General features: G+C 50.7%; 1 protein-coding gene across 5 annotated transcripts in view; it reads left to right on the top strand.

The window, feature by feature from the left end:
* The first annotated feature begins 352 nt into the window (after nucleotides 1-352).
* ATXN7L1 (ataxin 7 like 1) overlaps nucleotides 353-15,271 on the top strand; it is a 462,010-nt gene continuing 447,091 nt past the window's right edge. For 4 of the 5 annotated variants that reach the window (XM_003482700.5, XM_021063506.2, XM_005667724.4 and 1 more), the window contains exon 1: nucleotides 353-732. The gene's annotated coding sequence lies outside the window, so the exon portion shown is untranslated. The remainder of the gene's footprint in view (nucleotides 733-15,271) is intronic. The other variant, XM_084977362.1, reaches the window with a different exon arrangement.

The raw sequence follows: 15,271 nt of genomic DNA, 5'->3' as shown, positions 1-15,271 counted from the left end.
GGGTCAAGACTGCAAAGAGGGAGCCCCGTGAGGACAAGGGCTACAGGAGAGTGGATTCCACAAGTTTCTGGATGGGAAGGTCCCAGATGGCCAGACCCAGAGAAAATGGGGGCTCCCAGGAGGCGTCCCCTCCAGTCCAGCCAAGTGGTGGCCACCCAGGAGCAAGCTCAGGCTCTGGCAGCCCTGGGCGGTTTTTCTCTTTTACAAAAACGAAAGGGAGAGAAATGGCTCTGAATGCTGGCCTGGCTCCCAGAACCCAGGCCGCGGGGGGGGGGAAAAATGGAAACAGCTGCTCACCAGAGGGCTCGGGCTCTGCTGGAGCAGATCTGCGCAGACTCGGGTGGGAGGCGGAGCCTCAGGCGCTGGGTCTTTCAGTGGCGACAACCACGCCCACTTCAGCCCTTCAGGCCTCAGCTCGCACGTGGTGAGTGTAGCAAGATCCCTGGGCTAGCAGTTCAAGGGCTGGCTGAACTAACTAGTTTGCTCATCAGAGCATGAGTTAGTGACTCACGGTCCCCAGGGCCCACTTGGACCCTCCGAGCCTCAGAGAGCTTTGGCTGGGATGACTCAGACCGCTCTCTCGCCCTGGTCCTCGCCGTCTCCATTGCCAAGAGCACGGAGAAACACCCCCTGCAGGGCGCCACCCGCCCCCACCTAGATTTGCCTGCCGCCCGGGAGGCCTCGCCTTGCCTCCTGCAGGTTTCAGGTCCTCAGCGGTTCCTGGACGAACAGGTACTTAAGCAGTATTTATCGCTTGGTTAATAAAGAGCCCTGGTCAGAGCTGGCTTTGGGGCCCACGAATCCGGGTTCCTCTTGGAGCTGCGTGTCCCCGCCTCTTCAGGGCTCAGCTTTCTCGGGTGTAAAATGTGGCTAATACTTCACAGAGCGGATGGATGGGTGCGTTAAACCGAGGAACATATGGCAAGCGGGAGGGGGCCGATAAATGAGAGTTTTCTTTTCCTGAGCGACTAGGAATCCTTGATCACTTCCCTCCAGAAGGAGGGCAGGAAGCCAGCTGAGCCTGTCGGGGCAGGGGCCTTCTTGGTTTTTAGGGTTACATCTGTCACCATGATGAGAGCGGATGGCACATCTGCAGGGCTCACGCTTAGCTGGGGGTAAGGCCTTCTCCTGCGGCTGTTGCCCCAGAAGGGGGGCGACAAGGTGAGCCCCGCCCTCCAGAAGCATCTGTTCTCTCAGCCATTCACCCCGCTCCTCCTCCACTCCCCCAGCTTCTCACCTGTTGGCCCTTTGGAGGAAGGGGAGGGCTAGGCCTTGCAGAATAATGCTTCTGGAACAGTGGAGGGTTTTCAGAGCCTGTTGAGGGGAGCAGGAATTTTAACCCCTGATTGACCTAAATATACACAAGCCTCAGGGCAATTCCTTCTAGTGGGACTCCACATTTCAGTCACAGCAAGGCTGAGGGAGGTGCATATCACTTTAGAGTTTACCCAGCACACTCAGGTACATGATTTCTTGTGATGCTCACCACAAATCCAGAAAGCAGACAGGCAGGGAGTCCTGTGCTTCTTTTTACAGACAAAAGCATTGAGTCCCAGAGAGGTTGAACAGTTTTCCCAAGGTCACACAGCTTATTACTGGAAAGACTGGAACTCATTCCCTCTAGACTTGGTGCTCTCCAGGCCAGGCTGGAGGGAGCCGTTGTTCAGCCTCATGCATTGAGTTTGGAAAGATATTTTACACACACACACACACACACACACACACACACCATGGGCTAAAAGGCACCACCATGCAGGGCCTTCTGCACAGAAGGGGAGCACTGGTCGTTTCAGCCCCACCTGAAAATTCCTTTCATCATCAGAGGCTATGCGCCCCCTCCCAGCTGCCGTGTGGTCCAGGGGTGACCTCCTCACTGTGGTGCCACCCGGAGGCTGCTGTGTGAGCACTGAGGAGGGTCAGGCAGAGCTGGGGACATAAGAACAAAGGACACTGGAGTCCCACAGCTTAGAGTCAAATCTTGACTCCTTTTCTTAGCAGTTGGGTGATCTTGGGAAGCCCCTGAACCTCCCCGTGTGTCAGATCTACAAACATGACGATAATAGTACCTACCAAATGGGTTGTTACGTGATTTAAATGAGGCAATGCATGTACATCACTGGGCGTGATGTCTGTTTACAGTGGTTGCTCAAACCATCGTGGTGGTCGCTCAGTGGCTGGTGAAGTTGACTCTTCTCACAGTTGTGGCGCTGGGCACGTAGACATCCTTCTCAGGGCTGCTCACCACGCTTCACATGTCTTAAGTTTCACTTGCTTTTTTTCCCCTTTTTTGGCAGCCCCATAGCCTATGAAGTTCCTGGGCAAGGGATCAGATCTGAGCTGCACTTGCAACACATGGGTGCAACTGTGGCAACGCCAGATCCTTAACCCTCTGTGCTGGGCTGGGGACCAACCCTGCAACCCAGAGCTCCAGAGACGCCTCTGATCCTGTTGTGCCAACAGTGAGAACTCCCAGTTTTATTTTATGTCCTATCTCCCCGGCTGGAATATCGTTTCCATGAGGACAGGGCTTTGTGACAGCTTTGTTCAGTGATGTATCCTCGGTGCCTAGAAGACTGTGTGCTGCCTAATGGAAGCTTGGCTTGTTGCATGAAAGCCAAAAAAAGAAAAGGAGAGGGACTGGGAAAGAAAGATGTAAATCTCGGAGTTCCTGTTGTGGCACAGTGGAAGTGACTCCAACTAGGAACCATGAGGTTGCAGGTTCAATCCCTGGCCTTGCTCAGTGGGTTAAGGATCCGGCATTGCCGTGAGCTGTGATGTAGGCTGGCAGATGTAGCTCTGATTAGACCCCTAGCCTGGGAACCTCCGTATGCTGCGGTGAAAGGACAAAAAAAAAAACAAAAAGGACAAAAGGACAAAAAAAACAAAAAACAAAAAAAAGCAAAACAAAAAGAAAGACCTAAATCTCCTTGGGTATTTAGTGTTTAGTTGAGAAGGGCTGTCCACGGGGAGTGGAGAGCAAAGATCTACCTGCTTGCTGTGTTTATGAAGGATGACAACCATGGTGGCCTGGGCTGGCTTGGAAGACACACAGGCTGGGCCCAGAGAGAGAGGTGAGCTGGGATCCAGAATTCTGAGAGCAGAGCCCTGAGGAAAGGTGCCCCCAGCCATGGCAGTCCCTCAGTCACCCCTGACTAAAGGGCTCCCCATTCCTAAAAGCAGCCAGTTTGGAAGTGGCACCCAGCCCCCACTGCCCAGTGTTCATTTGTTGGCCATGTAATTATACAAAAGTTCACCACAGGCTAAGCTGTGTCTGGTCCTCACTCCACGCTTGGAATCGTTTCAGGGTATTCTTTTCGTTGCCTGCTTCGTTCTTGAAGGCTGAGCAGGAAAGGTTTTGTGGTCAAGCCAAGGCCCAAAGGAAAAGTGCAGATGAGATTCTGGAGTGGGCAGACCAAAGGAGCAGCGGGGAGGGGTGGGCCCTCCTCAAAGCCAGCCCAAGTCTGCACATCCTCCTTGTCACACAGGGCTTCTGCTGGTGCTGGAGGCTCAGCACTGCTGCCCAGGAGGGAAGACAGGAGGGTGACAGTCAGCTGAGGTGTTCCTGAACCAAACTTGGGTCTTCCCACCTGTGGGCATAAAGCCAATTTACTGACACGGGGTTGTGGTGAAAGAAACCACAGCATTTCTTGCTGGGCGCCAAGCAAGGGCTTCAGGACAACTCGTGTTTGAAAGACTCACATTCCCCCTGTGGCTTTCAGGGAAAGGTTTTTATTTTTAGTTTTTAATTTTTATTTTATTTTTATCATTATAGCTGATTTACAGTGTTCTGTCAATCTTCTGCTCTACAGCATAGTGACCCAGTTACACATACATGTACACATTCTATTTTCTCACATTATCATGTTCCATCATAAGTGACCAGACATAGTTCCCAGTGCTACGCAGCAGGATCTCATTGCTCATCCATTTCAAAGGCAATACTCTGCATCTGTTAACCCCAAGTTCCCAGTCCATCCCACTCCCTTCCCCTCCCCCTTGGCAACCACAAGTCTATTCTCCAGGTCCATGATTTTCTTTTCTGTGGAAAGGTTCATTTGGGCCATATATTAGATTCCAGACATAAGTGACATCATGTGGTATTTGTCTTTCTCTTTCTGACTTACTTCACTCAGGATGAGAGTCTTTAGTTCCATCCATGTTGCTGCAAATAGCATTATTTTATTCTTTTTTATGGCTGAGTAGTATTCCATTGTATATATATACCACATCTTCCTAATCCAATCATCTGTCAATGGACATTTAAGTTGCTTCCATGTCTTGGCTATCTCAAACAGTGCTGCAATGAACATGCGGGTGCAGGTGTCTTTTTCAAGGAAAGTTTTGTCTGGATATATGCCCAAAAGTGGGATTGCTGGGTCATATGGTAATTCTATGTATAGTTTTCTAAGGTATCTCCATACTGTTCTCCATAGTGATTGTACCAGCTTACATTCCCACCAACAGTGTAGGAAGGTTCCCTTTTCTCCACACCCCCTCTAGCACCTGTTATTTGTGGACTTATTAGTGATGGCCATTCTGACTGGTGAGAGGTGGTATCTTGTGGTAGTTTTGATTTGCATTTCTCTAATAATCAGTAATATTGAGTATTTTTTCATGTGCTTGTTGGCCATCTGTATACCTTCTTTGGAGAAATGTCTGTTCAGGTCTTTTGCCCATTTTTCAATTGGATTGTTGGCTTTTTTGCTGTCGAGTTGTATACGTTGTTTATATATTTTAGAGATTAAGCCCTTGTCAGTTGCATTGTTTGAAACTGTTTTCTCCCATTCTGTAAGTTGTCTTTTTTTTTTTCCACTGTACAGCAAGGGGATCAAGTTATCCTTACATGTATACATTACAATTACATTTTTTCCCCCACCCTTTGTTCTGTTGCAACATGAGTATCTAGACAAAGTTCCCAATGCTATTCAGCAGGTTGTCTTTTTGTTTTCTTTTTGGTTTCCTTTGCTATTCAAAAAGGGAAAGGTTTTTAAAGACAAGGTGAAAGACGGGGTTTGTGGGGTGGTGATCAGCTGGTGGATGTTCTTCTGATTGGTTGGGGCTGAGGTAATTGACAGTCAACATCCAACCTTCTGGTTCCAGTCGTGCTTGTGGGCAGCGTACAGTTAACTTCTTCCACCTGGTGGGGTTTCAGTAGCTGCAGAACAGCTCCAAGCACGTGGCTCAGAATATTATCCGTAGCCCTTGAGGAGGAACTAAAGATCCTTGACTTCGTTGAATGGCTAAAATATTATTATTTTGTCTTGCTTGACTGTTTTCTTTCTGCATTTTCTCACTTCTCTGATTGAATTTATTCTTCGGAACTTGGGGAGGGCCTAGGAGGCTACTGTTTTTCTACAGACAAGAGGCAGGTGGAAGACATGGGGTTGGGGGGGAGGGTCTGTTCTAGGAAGGTCCCAAAGGGTCCTGATCAGTTACAGGGGAGCCCCTCTTTTGCCTAGATTTGGTCTAGAAGGTGCTAATTGTCAGCACATTTACTTTATCATAAATAATCTGCCCTGAGGTCCCCATGGGCTTATGAGGTGACGTGGAAGGATTTTCTGTCTGGATTTTGACTGAAAAGATGTTCTTGTAGCCCCAGTTGCCAGCCTGAGACCTGAGAGAAAAGCCAAGGGAAGATGCTGACAATGGGGGCTGGGGGGGATCTTCTCCCCCTCATCCCCCACTGATGGAGATAGGAGGGGAAAGGACTGGGTCCCACTCCGGCTCTGGGTGGGAGGATACCTGGGGGAAGGACAAGGCCGACGCTCCATGGGGCCCAGCAGGCCAGGCCCCTCGCCCAGGGTTCCTGAGAAGCAGCTGAGGAGAGCTCTACAGGCAGGGAGGCTCCACAGTGTCTGGACCGGAGGAACCAGACCAAGACCTCCTCGTGGTCCTGATTTGCATTTTTCTGGGTACTGAAGTGTGGGCATCTCCATGTTGACTTAGCCCTGTGTGTTTCCTCTTCTGTCAAATGCCTGGCATTTTGGCCTATTTTTCTGTTGGTTGGTCCCTTTCCTACCCCCTCCATCCTGCCAGGAGAACCAGACTTGGTTCGAATCCTTTGTCACTTATGTGTGCATATGATTTCTTGGTTTGTACCTTGTCTTTTGAGTTTCTTTAAAGTACCTGTGATGAACTAACTGAGGGTCTCAAATTTAAAGTGGGTGAAATTATTCATCAAATTTTATGGCCTGTGATTCTGTGTGTGTGTCTTGATTAAGAAATTCTGGGATTTTTCTGGTGGCTTGGTGGTTGAGGATCTGGCATGGCCACTACTGTGGCTCAGATCGCTGCTATAGCTCAGGTTCATTCCCTGGCCTGGGAGCTTCCGCATGCCACAGGCAGGGCTGAAAAATAAAAATTCTCCCCTCCCCCAGGATACCCACTTCCATTCTCCTCTGGTCAGATATGGCACCCACAGGATGCTGCTGCTGTTTAGGGCCCCAGGTCTGGGCCCCAGATGGGCTGGGCAAGCTCTGAGCATGCCTCGATGCCAGGAAGACCGCCACATCAGGGCCCTACACAACCTTAATGGTGTCATTGCTGTCAGCCTGCCCAGCGATGGGCACTGGGCACAGAGTACTGTTCCTGTTGCCACCCCTCCCCCTGCTCCAGATCATCACAAAGGGTGCCAGTGAACCTGACACCACAGGGGTGCATGTGGAGGTGGAGGCAAAATATCCAGCTGAGGGTACTTAGAATACTGCGACCAGCACAGAGCTGTCTGCTCACCACATGCCAGGATCTGCCAGGGACCATCTCACAGCTAGTGACAAGTTCCTCCTGTCAGGGCCACAAAGCAGTGCTTTGTGATGCCGTGGTAGCCTGTATCCTCCCAGGGCAGGGCTCCAGGATGAGCCGGTCAGCCCAGGCCACCGTGGACAATGGGGCCACAGTGGGGTCTGGGCCAGCGGCAAAGTCATTGCAGGGAATGGCAACACAAAGTCAGGTCCAGACACGCCTCCCAAGGTGGGCGGCAGGGCAGGGTGTGATTCAGCAGTCACCTGGGCAACTTGAACCTGGCCAAGCTGGCCAGCACCCAGGCAGGCTCTGCAGGCACCTGCCAGGGCCTGATTTTCCTGTTCTCAGTCTCCCAGGAGGCCCTTCATAAATATGCAGTCTCTCTGGCCCCTGGGCCCACTTCTGGAGGACTTGCTTAGGCAGCGAAGTGGAGAAAAGCTGGTACAAGCCTTTGAAAAGGACCGCAATCCTCAGCTCTCTTTTTTGCTCCTGGTTTGGGTTGAAAGGGTCCCCAGGGAACCGCCCACCTGCAAGTCTAACCCCCTGAGGTTGAGACTTGGGTTTTCTGAGCTCTGCTCTCAGGCAAAAGGAGGGGGAAGTCAAACTTCGAGAATGGACATCTGTAAATGTGTTATTTAAATTGGTGTTTTAAAACACCAATAACAAATACAGTAGTATCCGGGGATTTTTTTTTTTTTTTTTTTTTTTTTTTTTTTTTAAAGCAAGATGAATTAAAAATTTGCATCTTCCTTGTCAGAGGAGCAAGCCTTGGTCTCCGTCTGTGGTTCCACTTGAGGGGGCCCACAGCTGGGGTCTCATTTCTGCCTCTGCACTCTGCCCACCACCCACCACGGCTTTCTGCCCAGGCGTCCATTCGCTGGCCACCCCCCTGGTTATCAGACTTCACCACACATAGTCTCCCCTCTCTTTTCACTGATCATGCTTCCAACCGCTTTGAGTATAAAGATGCCGGGAGTTCCCATCATGGCTCAGTGGAAATGAACCTGATTAGTATCCATGAGCGAGTTCAATCCCTGGCCTCGCTCTCAGTGGGTTAAGGATCCGGCATTGCCATGAGCTGTGCTGGAGGTCACAGATGCAGCTTGAATCTGGCATTGCTGTGGCTCTGGTGTAGGCCAGCAGCTACAGCTCCATTTGGACCCCTAGCCTGGGAACCTCCATATGCTGCAGATACGGCCCTAAAAAGAGAGAGAAAAAAATCCCATTTAGCTCAAAATATTTGCGACAACCCCTTATTAGAATAGACTCTGATGGAATCCAATATATGTTAGACTTGTGTTAGTCTAATTATGTATTAGACTTGTATAAAGCATCCAGTAGGTAACTCTAAAGATCAAAGTGACTGTGAATTCAGTAACCACACTGACTGATATTTTATTTATCCACAGAACATCAAGGCAGTGTTTGAAAACCAGCAGTGTACAGATGTGCAGGTTTTGTTGTTTGTTCAGTGTAAAGGCAGTGGAGAGTCTGTGTATGCAGCCCCCTCATAAAACTTCTAGCTCCTTAAAGGGGGCCCCATATGCTCAGGCCTGGAGCTTCAGGGCATTCTCTGGGTTCTCCCACTAAGAGAGAACAGGGCTTATAGACCCAGGTATGGATCCAGGGCATCTGGTAAAATGCAGTTTTGGCCAGGCTGCCTACTGCTGAGCAAGTTCTTATCAAGCCTGGCCTTGAAAGAAAGATTGGTTAGAGTCAGGTTTGTTTTTTTGTTTTTTTGGTTTTTTTTTTTGTTTTTTTTTTTTTTTTTACCCTTATTGGATCATAAGCCCCTTGGTGTGGAAACTTTGGAGGTTTCCTCTGAAATGGGCATTTTGCAATTCAAGGGATTCCCAGAATCCTGGAGCCCTTCCATAGCATCATGGACCCCATGTGGCAGTTGACTGGACTGGGAGACCTCAAAATATTTTTCCATTCCTAAGCATTTTTTATGATTTACTTAGTGCCTGTTGGACCTCCATTCCCTGGCAGAATCTTTCTGGGGAGTGTCTTTGCCGCCTCTACTACCTGCCTGTGTGGTCAGCTGTGACTGTGAGGAGTGTTATGGTGCCACCTTGTGCTTCTGTTCTGAAATTGCACCTTCTCTGGGGCCAAGCTCAAGACCCCCACTCTCCGCCTCCCAACTCTCTGTGACCTCATTTCCTACTCTTCTGACCCAGCCACTCTGGGCTCATTATACTCCTGCCTCAAAGCCCTTATGTTGACTGTTCTCACTGCCTGGAGTTCTGGTGTGGAAGCCATTTATGCAGATGTGGTTTGTAGTGTCCTATAATGAATCAAGAAAAAAAAGCCTATTTTTATGCAGATGCTTTTATTCCCATTTGACCTCAGACTGAGACAATATTACATGAGCATATGAGAAAGTTCTTTGACATTTGAGGAGGCTTTGGGGAAAGGTTAATGGAGATTAAAGAGCATATATTAGTCAGTTCTCATTAAGTTTTGCTGCAATAACAACCTCAAAATCTCAGTGGCTAACAGCCACAAAAGTATGCTAAAGTTACTTATTTGCTGGAGGGCAGCTGTGGGTTTGCTCCACGAGGCTTCTTCATGGCAGATTGGAGGGGCTCATCTGCTGGGCAGTCTCACTTTTATCGCCTTCAAAGAGAAAGTGACACTGAATGAAGGAGCCAGGAGCCCTCCTCCTCCCCCACCTTAACAGCCTTTAGGAGGAGAAGGCCAACAATTGTGGAGCAGAAATGTCCTCCAGCTGCAGGGGTACAAGGTCTGCCTTCCCAGAGCAGCCCTGAAGTTGTCACTGCCCCACCACAGGAGTGGGCTGCAGCCACAGGGGAGGGACAGGAGGCCTTGGCACAGGAGCCCCCCCATCCAGTATACACTTGGACCCAAAGTTCTCAAGATGGAACAACCGTCCCATCTTGGGAAGCAGAAGGAACCCCAGTCCTTTCTGCTGCAACTGCCACAGTAGGGAGTAAGAGAGCGTCCAGGTGCTGGAAGAGGGCTTCCGACAAAGGCAAAGAGAAGGAAGAAAGACAAATCCTAAGGGAAACAGAGGCCACGAGGAAAGAGGGCGGGACATGTGGGTGTGGCAGGTCTCTACAGGACCCTGGGCTGCTCCAGCTGGCAACAAGCCAGGCCAGCAGGGCCAGCCCCAGAGGCTCTCTCCTTCAAGGAGGTACCACAAAGGTGCACCTCATCTGAAACCTCATCCTGAGCCTCTTCCCACAACAGAACAGATATTAGAAGGGCCCACCTGGAACACAGATGGGTAATTTGTGTGTCCTTCCCTTGAAAGATCTCTCGTCTCCGCCTCAGGAAAACAAGTTTCAAAGTGGATTGGGAAAGGGGGGGTGGGGTTCAGATTTGGAAAGAATGAGGAGGGAACAGATGGTGCCTGCTAAGGCGACCAGATTTTTTCCCCCAGTTAATCTGGGAATGACCTAATTTACATAGTATTTGCATAAATTTCCATTTCAAATTATAGCCGTCCTAACTTCAAGTATACTGGAGAAAAATAAATGAGATCAGGCAATCTCCTGTAATTGAACTCAAGCTGACTTCTGTGAAAGGCAGGTCAAGCTTTCAAACCCTGGCAGATGAAAGGAAGGAAGTTCGCTGCTGTCCCTTAGCAGGAGGGGTGCTGTAGAAAGCCTCTCTCCACCTCTCAAATTAGGCAAAGTTACCATAGTCCAGGTCAGGTCAGAGATGAGGAAATTCGGAGGTCCTGCCATGGCCCAGTGGTTAACGAATCCAACTAGGATCCATGAGGTTGTGGGTTCGATCCCTGGCCTTGCTCAGTGGGTTAAGGATCCGGCGTTGCTGTGAGTGTGTGTAGGTCGCAGACATGGTTCAGATCCTGTGTTGCTGTGGCTCTGGCATAGGCCAGTGGCTACAGTTCCTATTAGACCCCTAGCCTGGGAACCTCCATATGCCCCGAGAGAGATGAGGAAATTCAACCTCTCCTCATTCCACACCACCTTCCACTGTGGGGCCCTCCTGAGAAGAAACAAAATTAGCAGTGGAGTAGAAAAGCAGGGGCTCTTTCCTGAAATCTGGGTGATGGCAGGAGACCCAGGCCCAGTGGGCTGGACACTTGTACGGAGAGGAGGTGTTACCTCTGCCCCTCCCTGACATCTGGCTGCTTTGCTCTCCATCCATTCATTCTCAACCTCCACCAAATCCCATCACACGCCCTCATGGATACCCTAACTTCTGTGAGTGCACAGGAACACACACACACCCTGGATAGGTACCACCAGCCTGGCCTGCCCAGTCCCAAATCTGGCAAAGGGAACTGTGGAAATCTAGGATATGTCAGTCACCTTGACACACCAGGCTTGTCCCAGGGTGGAGAGGAATCTCAAGTTGGGTCCATCCACTAAATGTCCAGACCCCCTTGCTCTCCATCTGGGATTAAATCAGATGGGGGAAGTTGCCGGGCAATGCATTCCTAGGACAGACCAGATGGGGGCAGAGCCACAGATGGGGCAGAGCCACAGCTGGCAGCTAGGATGGTGTCATGCCCAGTGGGGACAGGCTGGCTGCTAGAGAGGAAACTCCCACAAAGGTGAAGGAAGGCGGCCAGGGGCCCAAAGTGAAGGCTGATGGTCAAGGTGTCTGCTGACAATTCCTGGGTGCTGGACTCTGCATCTTTAGGGGCTGTGTCTCCCTCACCCCTGTGGTTTCTCTGCACAGAGACCTCCCCCGATCTGTTTCCACCCCCTCCAGCCTAGAGAACCTGGTTGGGGAAGCGTTGATCTCTACCTTAATGTTACCCTGAATGTTTTAACTGTGAGCTCGTAAGGCCTCCCTGCCCTGAAGTTAAAGCCAGAGAAGTTTCCTATCCCCCTTTGCCCAGCTCCCTTGGGACATGAGCACAGCTCAGCCTGGCTGTTGGGAGTGGCAGGGAGTTTGAGGAGAGGAGGGGTTAAAAAAAAAAGCCTGGGGTACGGGGGGCGGGGGGGGGGGAAGGCATTTATTAATAATTCAAAAAGTTGAGTTTGCCACACACTTTGTTGGGAAGGTGTCACCCAGAGGCCACATAAGCCCAAAGGAAAAGAGAAAAAGACCAGAGAAAAATGTAGCTACCGGGAGAATTGGGAAGTGAAAGGTCAAGGGGAGAGGTCTGGGTCTAGTCCTGGCTGATTTTTCAAAGGCTGTGCTTCCTGAGCCCCGGCCCCAACCTCTTGGGCCAGGCCACACAATGCGAGGGCTGTGGGGGCCTCTGCGCATGCGCAGATGCTGGCTGGCTGCTCCCTCCTCAGTCCGTCGCAGGGTTAAGAGGATGCTCCTGCCAGCCAAAGAGAGGGTCAGGGAGGCACCCTCGGCAAAGCCAGGTTGTTCATTCAGCTCCTCCCATAAAGGCTCCCCTCTAGCAAACCATTTCTTTTAGGGTCATCCCATCCCTAGCATGAGAAATGGCATGCTTTAAGCCGGGGCCAAGGCCACCTAGTAAATATTTTAGGTTTTGCAGATCACGCTCCAGTCTGCCATTCTAGCGCAAAAGCCGCCGCAGACGATATGCACGGATGAGTGTGGCAGAGATCCAACAAATACAGACACTGAAATTTGAATGTCATGTAATTTTCATGTGTCGGGAAATTTTTCTTCTGATTTTTTTTTTTCACTTAAAATGATTCTTAGATCATGGGCCTATAAAAACAGGCAGAGGGCTGGGTCTGGCTGGTAGGCCATACATCGCTTGAAGCAAACCCCAAAGCAGAAGGTTGGGTCCTCATCAATGCAAATGAAGGGTAGATGGATTTGATTTATAGAAGAATCTAAGGGGAAGGTTTCCTTGAATGCTTTTAAAATGAGATTTGATTGTAACTTCTTCCTGAACCAAAGTGTGATGTTCCTTTCTCTACTTTGGTGTTTTTCAAACTGACATTGAAATTGACATTAGTGTGCTGCAAAACTGATGACCAGCATATTGGATAGAATAAAGTGGGATAGGATAGGCTAAGATAAGCTAGAAGAAAAAAATATATCAGAGTTCATCATTCATAATAAAGTTGATAAGACCATATTGTGCAGCTGTGCATGCATTCATATGTGCACACACACACACACACACACTTGTATATACACACACATACACACATATATGTGCACCGGATTGTAACGTTAGAGATACTTCTTATAGTGGATCATGGTCCAAAAGTTGAGAGCCTGCCTTAATGAATATTGGGGTGAAAGAGGCTGAATCTCCAGCCCTCCTGGATCGCCCTCCGAGTCTCAACTCTCTCTTTCCACCCTGTGCCCCTGTGGGTTTCTTTGTGCTCATCAGCCCTGAGGACAGCAGGTCAGGCCGCCTCATCCTGAGGCTGCGGCGCGCAGGGTACCAGAGATGACAAAGGCACCGGCAACACCTCAGTGTCATTTCCACAGCCCACCACACCATCTGCTGGTTCACCCAGCACCTTGGAGACGGTGGCTGGTGTGTAGGAGACGCTCAGCATCTGTGTGTTGCATGAATGAGTGCCTGAATCCAGACCGCAGGGCGGCAGGCACGGGTGCTCTGAGATGGGGGGGGATCACAGTGCAGTTGCGGAACTGAGAGAAACTCAGTGAAAGTGACCTCAATGGCTGTTCTCCCAGCTTCCTCAGCCGCCTAAGCTGACACAGACTGCTCAGCAGGGCCCGGTAGGTTTGGGGAAGAACACTCCTCCCTCCACATGCCAGGGAGCAAAGGGGCTTATTTCCCCAGGGCCACCAGCTCCCCTTGGCTGAAGACAGGGCCGTCCACCTTACTCAGTGAGAAATGCCACTTCTCACAAAGGCTCCAGAAAGATCCCAGCAACCCAGCAGAAATGCCCATTTCTGGGAGGCTTTGAGAGTTGGAAAGCAGACAGGGAGGGACCCTCGGAAGGGACGGATGCGGTTAACTGACCAGGAGCGTCCACTGAAGCAGCCACAGCCCTTTCCCTCGTGCCATCCCACCACTTACAGAAGTTGCTCCCCAGAGCTCCTTGGAGACCCTGCCCTTCCCTTGGCTTTGTGCCTCCAGGCTTGGGGGTGGCATCCAAAGTGCTGTAGTTGTCACTGGACCTTGGTGGTTCAAGGTGCAATGGCTGGAGGCAGCTCTGGGAGTGATTGGATACCTCATCCAGGTGACCTGCCATGCAGGTCCTTCTGGGTTTCTCTGCTCAGGAGCCAGATTTGAGGCAATTCCGTAACATCATGCAGCATGGGGTAAGGAAAATGGGGGGAGGGCAAACTCACAAGGCTGAAGGAGGACCCCAAGGGACAGGCAAGCATGCATCCCCCATCCTGTCATCATTCCTGGGGGCACAGTGAGTGTGCCCACGGGGTAGGTTTTCATTTCAGTGGAGGACCCTTCCCCGAGTCACAGGAGGAACACACGGGCTCCTGGGCTGCAGACAGAGGAGAGTCACAGGCACTGCCTGGGGTGTCACAGTGCTCTCTGGGCACCATTGGGGGGGGGGAGGTGCAGGAACATGAGTTTGGGGGCAAACCCTCCGCCTGGGAGAAGGGACCTGGTGCCAGCTAGCTGATCATTCCAGGGGCATATTCCAGTGCTCCTGCCCTTTGCCCTGTGACCCACTGGGCGGAAGTTATACATTCCTCAAGTTCAGGTCTGCCTCTGGCATAGCCCACTGGTCTCAACTGATGGTCTGATGGGCCAGGAGGGCCTGCGTTGTTCAAGATTTTGGAGAGTCTGTTGCATGTGCACTAATGCCTCAGCCAAAACCATCTCACTTGCACCAAGAGCTGGAACCCCATGACTGGACCCATGCCAGGCTCCAGGCATGAACTTGGAGCAGACCTGGAGAAGGTGGGACAAGAGAGGCAGCAGACTTTTCCTTGATGCGCTCAGAAGCAGAGGTTTGGTTTCGGCATTTAGTTCTGTGTTGTTTTATCATTTTATTTTCTTGAGGTGAGACAAACATCTGGTGCACAGATCTTCATACATTTTAAATGCCTTTTTCAGCCTCCACGGAGGGTGTTGTAACCCCGCCTCTCCCCTTCCCCGCATGTTCATTTGAATATGAACTTAATGGACGCTAAATAAGTCGGCAGAGTTGCTGCTTTTTCTGCGGTTGAGCAGATGTGTTTCTGAGGAAATGTGCTCATGTGGGCAACCTCACTCTCTCCACCCAGACAGCCCACAGCCTCTGGTGCCCTGGAGGGGAGCGACTGCAGCCGCCTCTCTGGGGGAATTGAAAGTGTAAATGCCACCCAGCCCCCTCCACAAAGTTTCCTACCCCACCCCCTTCCTCCCGGTGCTGAGAACTGGGGGTCCTTCAGGGAGGAAGGGACGGTCCCTGACCTCCGGTGGCACCCACCAGTGCAGTGCTGGGAAAATAGTCTGTGCTCAACAACTTTGATGGATTAAAGCCAGAAGTGCGTCTTTCAAGTTCCATCCTAAATCCCAGCCCTTTAGGGGGTTCTAGGAAAAGCAGGACAGGCCACGGAACGCTCCCTGAGCCTGGGTTGACTTATCTTCACACTGAAGAATTCTTGCCTGAGTCTGGGACTTGCGAAGACTCGCAGAGGCTCCTTAGAGTGGCTGAAAGCTGGAGCA

Source organism: Sus scrofa, chromosome 9, assembly GCF_054392235.1.
Source record: "Sus scrofa isolate SSC_HxYL_T2T_F1_AM1 chromosome 9, Sscrofa_HxYL_maternal_Yorkshire_Landrace_v2.0, whole genome shotgun sequence".
NCBI lineage: Eukaryota > Metazoa > Chordata > Mammalia > Artiodactyla > Suidae > Sus > Sus scrofa.
Note: the sequence above shows the minus strand (reverse complement) of the source record. Positions and strands in the feature narration are given on the sequence as shown.